Here is a 6216-nt window from a genome sequence, read left to right on the forward strand (position 1 = left end):
AAATCACCCTCGATGACCACGACCGAATAGCTACACTACAGAGGTCTCATTAGGAGTGATGTAAGAGGTTCCACCCTCGGCACTCGATGGTAACTCTGCAGATTCGTACAACTAGGGGGTGATGTGCGGTGTCGGGGCCTGGACGTCGATCACGTTGATCGAGTCATCGAACATAAAGTGGGGCAACTGGGACAAGGTGGGGGTCACTGATGGATCACTAACCAACCTATACTAAGCAATTTAGGATAAGCAAGTAAGGTAACAATAAGCAGGTAACAAAAACATGCTATGCATCAGAGTAGGGTCATATAGAAAACAGTAGCAGTTCTAATGCAAGCATGAGAGGGAAAGAAATGGGCGATATCGGAATGCTCAAGGAGGGTTTGCTTACCTGGAAGCTCTGCTGAAAAAGAAGAAGTGTCGTCGATGTGGTCGATCACAGGGGCGGCATCGGTCTCGGGGTCTACTAGAGAGAAGAGGTGGAACAAACAGTAAATACAGAGCAAACAGATGCATCACTAAGCATTACATGATGATAGGCAGAGCTAGGGTTGTCCTAACATTGTACTACATGTTGCATACAGAGGGGATAAACATCCAAGGATGAATTCCCGGTGTTAGACGAATTCCGGATAGGTGGAAGAGGGGAGCGGTTCCATGTGTAGCATGCTAGGGGCATGTGACAGATGAAAGGACCGCGTATTTGGATTCGTTGGATTTTCCTGAGAAACTTTCATGTAGAAAACATTTTCATCCGAGTTACGGATTAATTTCTGTGATTTTCTAAAGATTTAAACATTTTCTGGAATTATTATTTAACAGAAATTCATTATGACATCAGCATGATGTATGTGTAACGTCAGCAGCCAACATGACGGCTGATCTCGTCAAACTAACAAGTGGGTCCCACCTGTCATAGACAGTGGACTAACAGAAGTTTAAATTTGACTAAACTGAGGCTAATTAGAAGCTGGGCCCCACATGTCAGTGACTGATTAGGTTTAACTAATTAAGTTTATTTTTAAAACGTTTGACTAACCTAATTAGGGGTGTGGGCCCCATTAGTCAGTGGCTGGGGAATGGTACCCCGCGTTGACCATGGTCAACGCAGTTAAACAGAGGCGCATGGGCCCACTGTCAGCGGCACAGGGCGAGCCCCATGCCATGCCAGGTCAGGGCCGGCGCCGGAGGAGCTCCGGCGAGCCTCCCTCGGGAGTTCACCGGAGAGCGTCGGAATCACGCTACGAGGCTTGGTTCCGAGTATGCGAGGGCACTTCAAACGGCGAGGCTGGGCCGCATCCAACCGTGGTGGTGGCGTGGGTCGAAACGGCCGGAATCTTCGCCGGTGGCGAGGTCAGCAGCGGTCGGCGACGAAAAGCATGGGCGCACCGCAGGCGAGCAGCAGCAGGCAACGTGGCGGTGCTCGGGGACGGCAGGGGGCGGCTGTGGCGGGAGTGCGGGCCGGCGCGGGACCAGGCGGCTGCGGGGAGAAGGTGCAGGAGGGCGGCGCTGCAAGGTAGCAGTAGCGGGATTGGCCGGGCGCGGCTGGCAGCGCACGACGGCTAGGAGCGAGGAGCGAGGCCGGATGCGCTACGGGATGTGGGCGAAGCCGGCGAGAGGGGCGGCTACAGCGTGTGGGCGCACGCGAGCGGTCGAGCACAGCAGCAGTAGCTACTGCTGTGGGGTCAGCGCGAGCAGAGATACATCAGCGCGTGGGCGAGCATGGTCGAGGGGAGGCGGGGGAGCGCTTGGGTGCGACCACGAGCGGCGCGCGCGGCCAGGCCGCGACCCGGACGCGGCTAGTGGCATGGGGAACACTGCGACCGCGAGCTCCTCAGGAGCTTGGGCGTGACAGCGGGAGCGCCCTACGGCGGTGAAATGAGGAGAGGGAAGAGGAGGACGGACGGCGGCTCACCGTGCGGCTAAGAAAATCCCTTGACGGCTTTGTAGTGCAGGGGAGGCAACGAACGGAGCGGTGGAGCTCCGGTGATCCGAGGCGGGCGGAGGTTGAAGAAGACGGTGTGACGGCACTCCAGCGCCTCCGAGCTCTTGCGGATGGCACCAGGGGGCATAGCTGATGACGGCGAGGAGCTACGTCATGGCAAACACGCATGTAGTGACAGGTGAGCACGTTGGAGCAAGGTGGACGACGAGGGACGCGTCGGGAGGCAGGGGATTAAGAGGAGGGGAAAGGATCTCGGTGAGAGGGGCGAGGTGAGTGGAGGCAGAGATCGAGGAGGCGGGGAGGCAAGTGGGGAGGGGAGAGGGGAGCCCGAGGCGTCGAGGTCTTATCCCCTCGACGCCGGCGAGCTGGTGCGGAGGGGCGCGCTCGGCCATGCCCCCGGTCAGTTGAACAGGTGAGGAAGAGAGCGACCGGGGGAGGTGGGCCGCCTAGGATGGGCCGGATGGTCCGGATGGCCCACGGCCCAGGGAGGCAGGGGCTTCCTCTTCTTCTTTTTCTCCTTGCTTTTCCTTTTTTTCTGTTTCTTTTTAAAACTTTTCTATTTTAGCTATTTTAGGCCACTTAGGCAATTTGCAAAAATGTTGGTTCACCACCAATGTTACCAGAAGAATATGTTCCACATGATGAACATTTTAGTTTTCATGTCTGAGCATTTTTGAATTTCACACATAAATTCAAATTGAATTCAACTGGAATTTGAAATGGAATATTGATCAAAGTGACCAAGCACTGTTATAGCAAAAAGATTAGCTTGATCTCAGGGATTACTGTAGCATCATTACACCGGGGTGTTACAACTCCCACCAGGAACTGTTCATCCAAACCCCCTCAACAACGCTCACTATTCATCAAGGGAAGGAGGCAGCAATGTTTGATCGGCTTTAGTTAGCAGCAGTAGCGAAGGAATCACCCGGGTCCAGTTAATAGCAAGGGATCGATCGATCGCTCGGGTTCAGTAATGTGTAGCCTACAGTGCAATCACTCGGGTTTAGTTAGAGCCCAACGTCTCGCTCGGGTTCAATTAAAGCCCAACGCCTCGCACACACGCGCGTATGTATGAGAGAAACGCGCATTGCTCGGCCCCTGACCACCCACCATAACCGAGAACTCCCTGATATTTTCCTCGCCCTCGCTTCTACCATGGTTTTTTCTGTCATGGACGGCCCAAAGAATGTCATGCAGCTGCGTGTCTGGGTTTCTGTCATGATTTTTTGTCATAGAAGTAGGACCCCACCACATCTATGATGATACCGAGTTTTGTCATCGTCATAGAAGTGTCATAAGCATGACAGAAAAAAAATCATTTGGCCCAAAATGTCACGGATGTGTCTCTTTTTGTAGTGATGCATTTATATGAGTAGTTTATCTTGTGGGAGAAAAGGATGAATGCAGGAAGGCCTTATGTGAAAATGTGGAGAGGGGTGTGGGTATCTTTTTGCAAAATTGCCATAGTTTCCTTCCTATCCGTCAGATATAAATCGGACAGACTCTTATAAAAAACAGAGTTGGTGATGATGGTGTGCCTGCCATCCTGCAATATAGGCCATCCGATTTATATCTGATGGATAGGAAGGAAACTAAGGCAATTTCGCAAAAAGGTACCCATACACCTCTCCACAATTGCAAATAAGGCCTTCCCTCGTTCATCCTTTTATCTCACAAGATAAACTAGTCATACAAATGCATCTTGATGTTACGTGCAGCGCACGAGCATCTTGCTAGTAAGAGTAGAAATATGAACATTTACAATAGCAAATATATATGATGTGAAAGTATATTCAATAATGAATCTAATGGTATTGATTTGTTATTGTATATGTTATTATTTCTGTCTATGAACTTTGTCAAAGTTTAGAAAGTTTGACTTTGAGCAAAGCTAAAATGCAGAGTAAATAAAAACAGAGGGAGTATGCAAGGACTAGTATACTCTAGTTACTACTGCCGGAACATGGTAAATTGGACCCCTAAATGCGGGCACCGACCGGGCACACCTCAATTATTCTTTCAAACAGTCGGACACCAGCATTTAGCACACCATCCGGCTACTTAATCAAGTGTTACACTTTGCTACTTGAAAAGGAAAAGGGTGGTACCATACCCAAAACCACCACACTTGGGGCTAGGGTAACAACTTGGTACTGTATCAAATTTGAACCAGGGCACAAAAACCACCTGTTCTGCGCCTAATGTGCAACGCGGAGCATTGACGCTCGAATATGGCCGGGAAAACAGGGAAACCAACATGTGGGGCACACCCGTCGGGACGACATGGCGCAAACTAGTCCAATGGATGAGCTGGCCCACGAACTCCTCACCACCGGCAACCGTTCATTTGGGTCGTGGGGCCAACAACGTGGCGCAGCTCCAGCACCGCCTCTGGACAGGGCGACCGTAGTGAGCGACACACTCATCGTCGCTGGACATGGTCGGTTTCAATGTGCCGAGGGTGGAGTTAGCGCTGTGGCATGACCAGTAGATCAACACCCGGCTCGTTGAGGATGCACAGGGCGCCGAAGTGCGTGCGCGCCGCGACGCGTCCGCGGTGTGGTGTAGCACGGCCAACTGCATCCCCAGGACCTGAGACCATGCCGGGTCGTCTTGCTTTTTCAATGACATGTGTGGTCGCATGTGAGCAAAGGGCATCTCCAACGTTGCCACAACCGCAACTGACTACCCCGGCACACCAAAAACCCTCGTCCCTCGCGCCGTCGCGCGGTGCGTCCCCAACCGGCGCCAGCTGCCTGCATTCATGTCATCCGTCCGTATGCCGTCGTTAAGAGGCTCGGTGCCCGAGGAACAAACTCCGGCGACTTAATGATGCGCCCGGATGCTTTGGCCTCACCGGATGCACTACTTAAAGTGGCAATGCCCAACTAACCTCCACACCATAGCGCATCGTCTTGCTACCTGGCACCACATCCGCCATGACCGCGAGCGCAAACACTCTGCGGGAGAGCTTTGTCTTCAGGGATGAAGCTCAAGGTCGCCGCCCTCTCTCAAGTCGCTGCTCGCGACGCAATAGCGGCATAGCCGAACGCAGATGCGACCACCCAAGCGGTGCCACGATGGCGCCCGACGATGGGAGCACCGTCAGCCACACGTCCTACTTGCCGCCATCCAACGTCCGGCACCGCCGAGGTCAGGGACTCCTCCGTGGATGAGTAGGGCATGGGAGGCGGTAGGGCATGGTGTGCCAACTGGCCGGTCTGTCTCCTGTGTTCTACTCTTCCTTGCCGGAGACCGCACCTTCGTCTTGAACCTCGCCCCCGTACATGGAGATCGCAGATGGAGGACGTCGTTTGCTACCATAGAATAGTTTAGGGTCGGGTATCTTTTGTTTTTCTTTCCTATAAAAGTTCAAAATGTAATGAAAATCTGCCGTGTTTGCATTAATCTCGGCCGGTGCATATGAACTTTCATAATAATATAGTATATTGTAGGAGTACTAGCAAGATGACCATGGGTTGCACGGAACATCAAGATCTTGTGGGAGAAAAGGATGAATGAGGGAAGGCCTTATCTGCAAATGTGGAGAGGAGTGCGGGTAAATTGTCATAGTTTCCTTCCTATCCGTTAGATATAGATCGGACGACCTATATTGCAGGATGCAGACACACCATCATCACCAACTCTGCTTTTTATTGAACCGATACAAAGCTAACATGCAAAGTAAATAAACACATAGGGTCTACATACACAATTTATCTTAGGCACTCCAATAGTACGTCCACTACACATTCACACATTTCACATCTTTCTACATCTACGGGAACCTACGAAAGGGTTAACGTAAATTGCTTCTCTCTCTCCTCCCTGATTTTCATGGTGGTGGACCCCTCCCTCCCCTCAATCTACAATCAACATCTCACACGTTTCACATTATGTTAATTACGTAACTACGATTATGTAGGTGTAACATTACTCGTCCAAAAAAACCCAACTAAGCCAACCTCCCAGCATATCGCGCGGGAAAAGACCCGGCCGTGCCGTTTTAGTCGGGATTGCCAGATTACTAGTAGTAGTATCAGTGGATCGCGCGAAGCACCAAGTTTTTTTGAGGGGTGAAGCACCTAGTTTAAAAGGAAAAAAGGTGGTACACTCACAGCACTCCTGTCGCGGTCGCAATGCACTCCCACACACGTTCGGTCCAGCACATGGCTCACGCAAACGGAACGCGGTTCGGCTTGCCTCTTCACTGACACGTGGGACTCCACTTGGAGAAACCGACCATCTGCGAAACTCGCCCCGCCCAC

The sequence above is a fragment of the Triticum dicoccoides genome, chromosome 3A, assembly GCF_002162155.2.
Source record: "Triticum dicoccoides isolate Atlit2015 ecotype Zavitan chromosome 3A, WEW_v2.0, whole genome shotgun sequence".
Taxonomy (NCBI): domain Eukaryota; kingdom Viridiplantae; phylum Streptophyta; class Magnoliopsida; order Poales; family Poaceae; genus Triticum; species Triticum dicoccoides.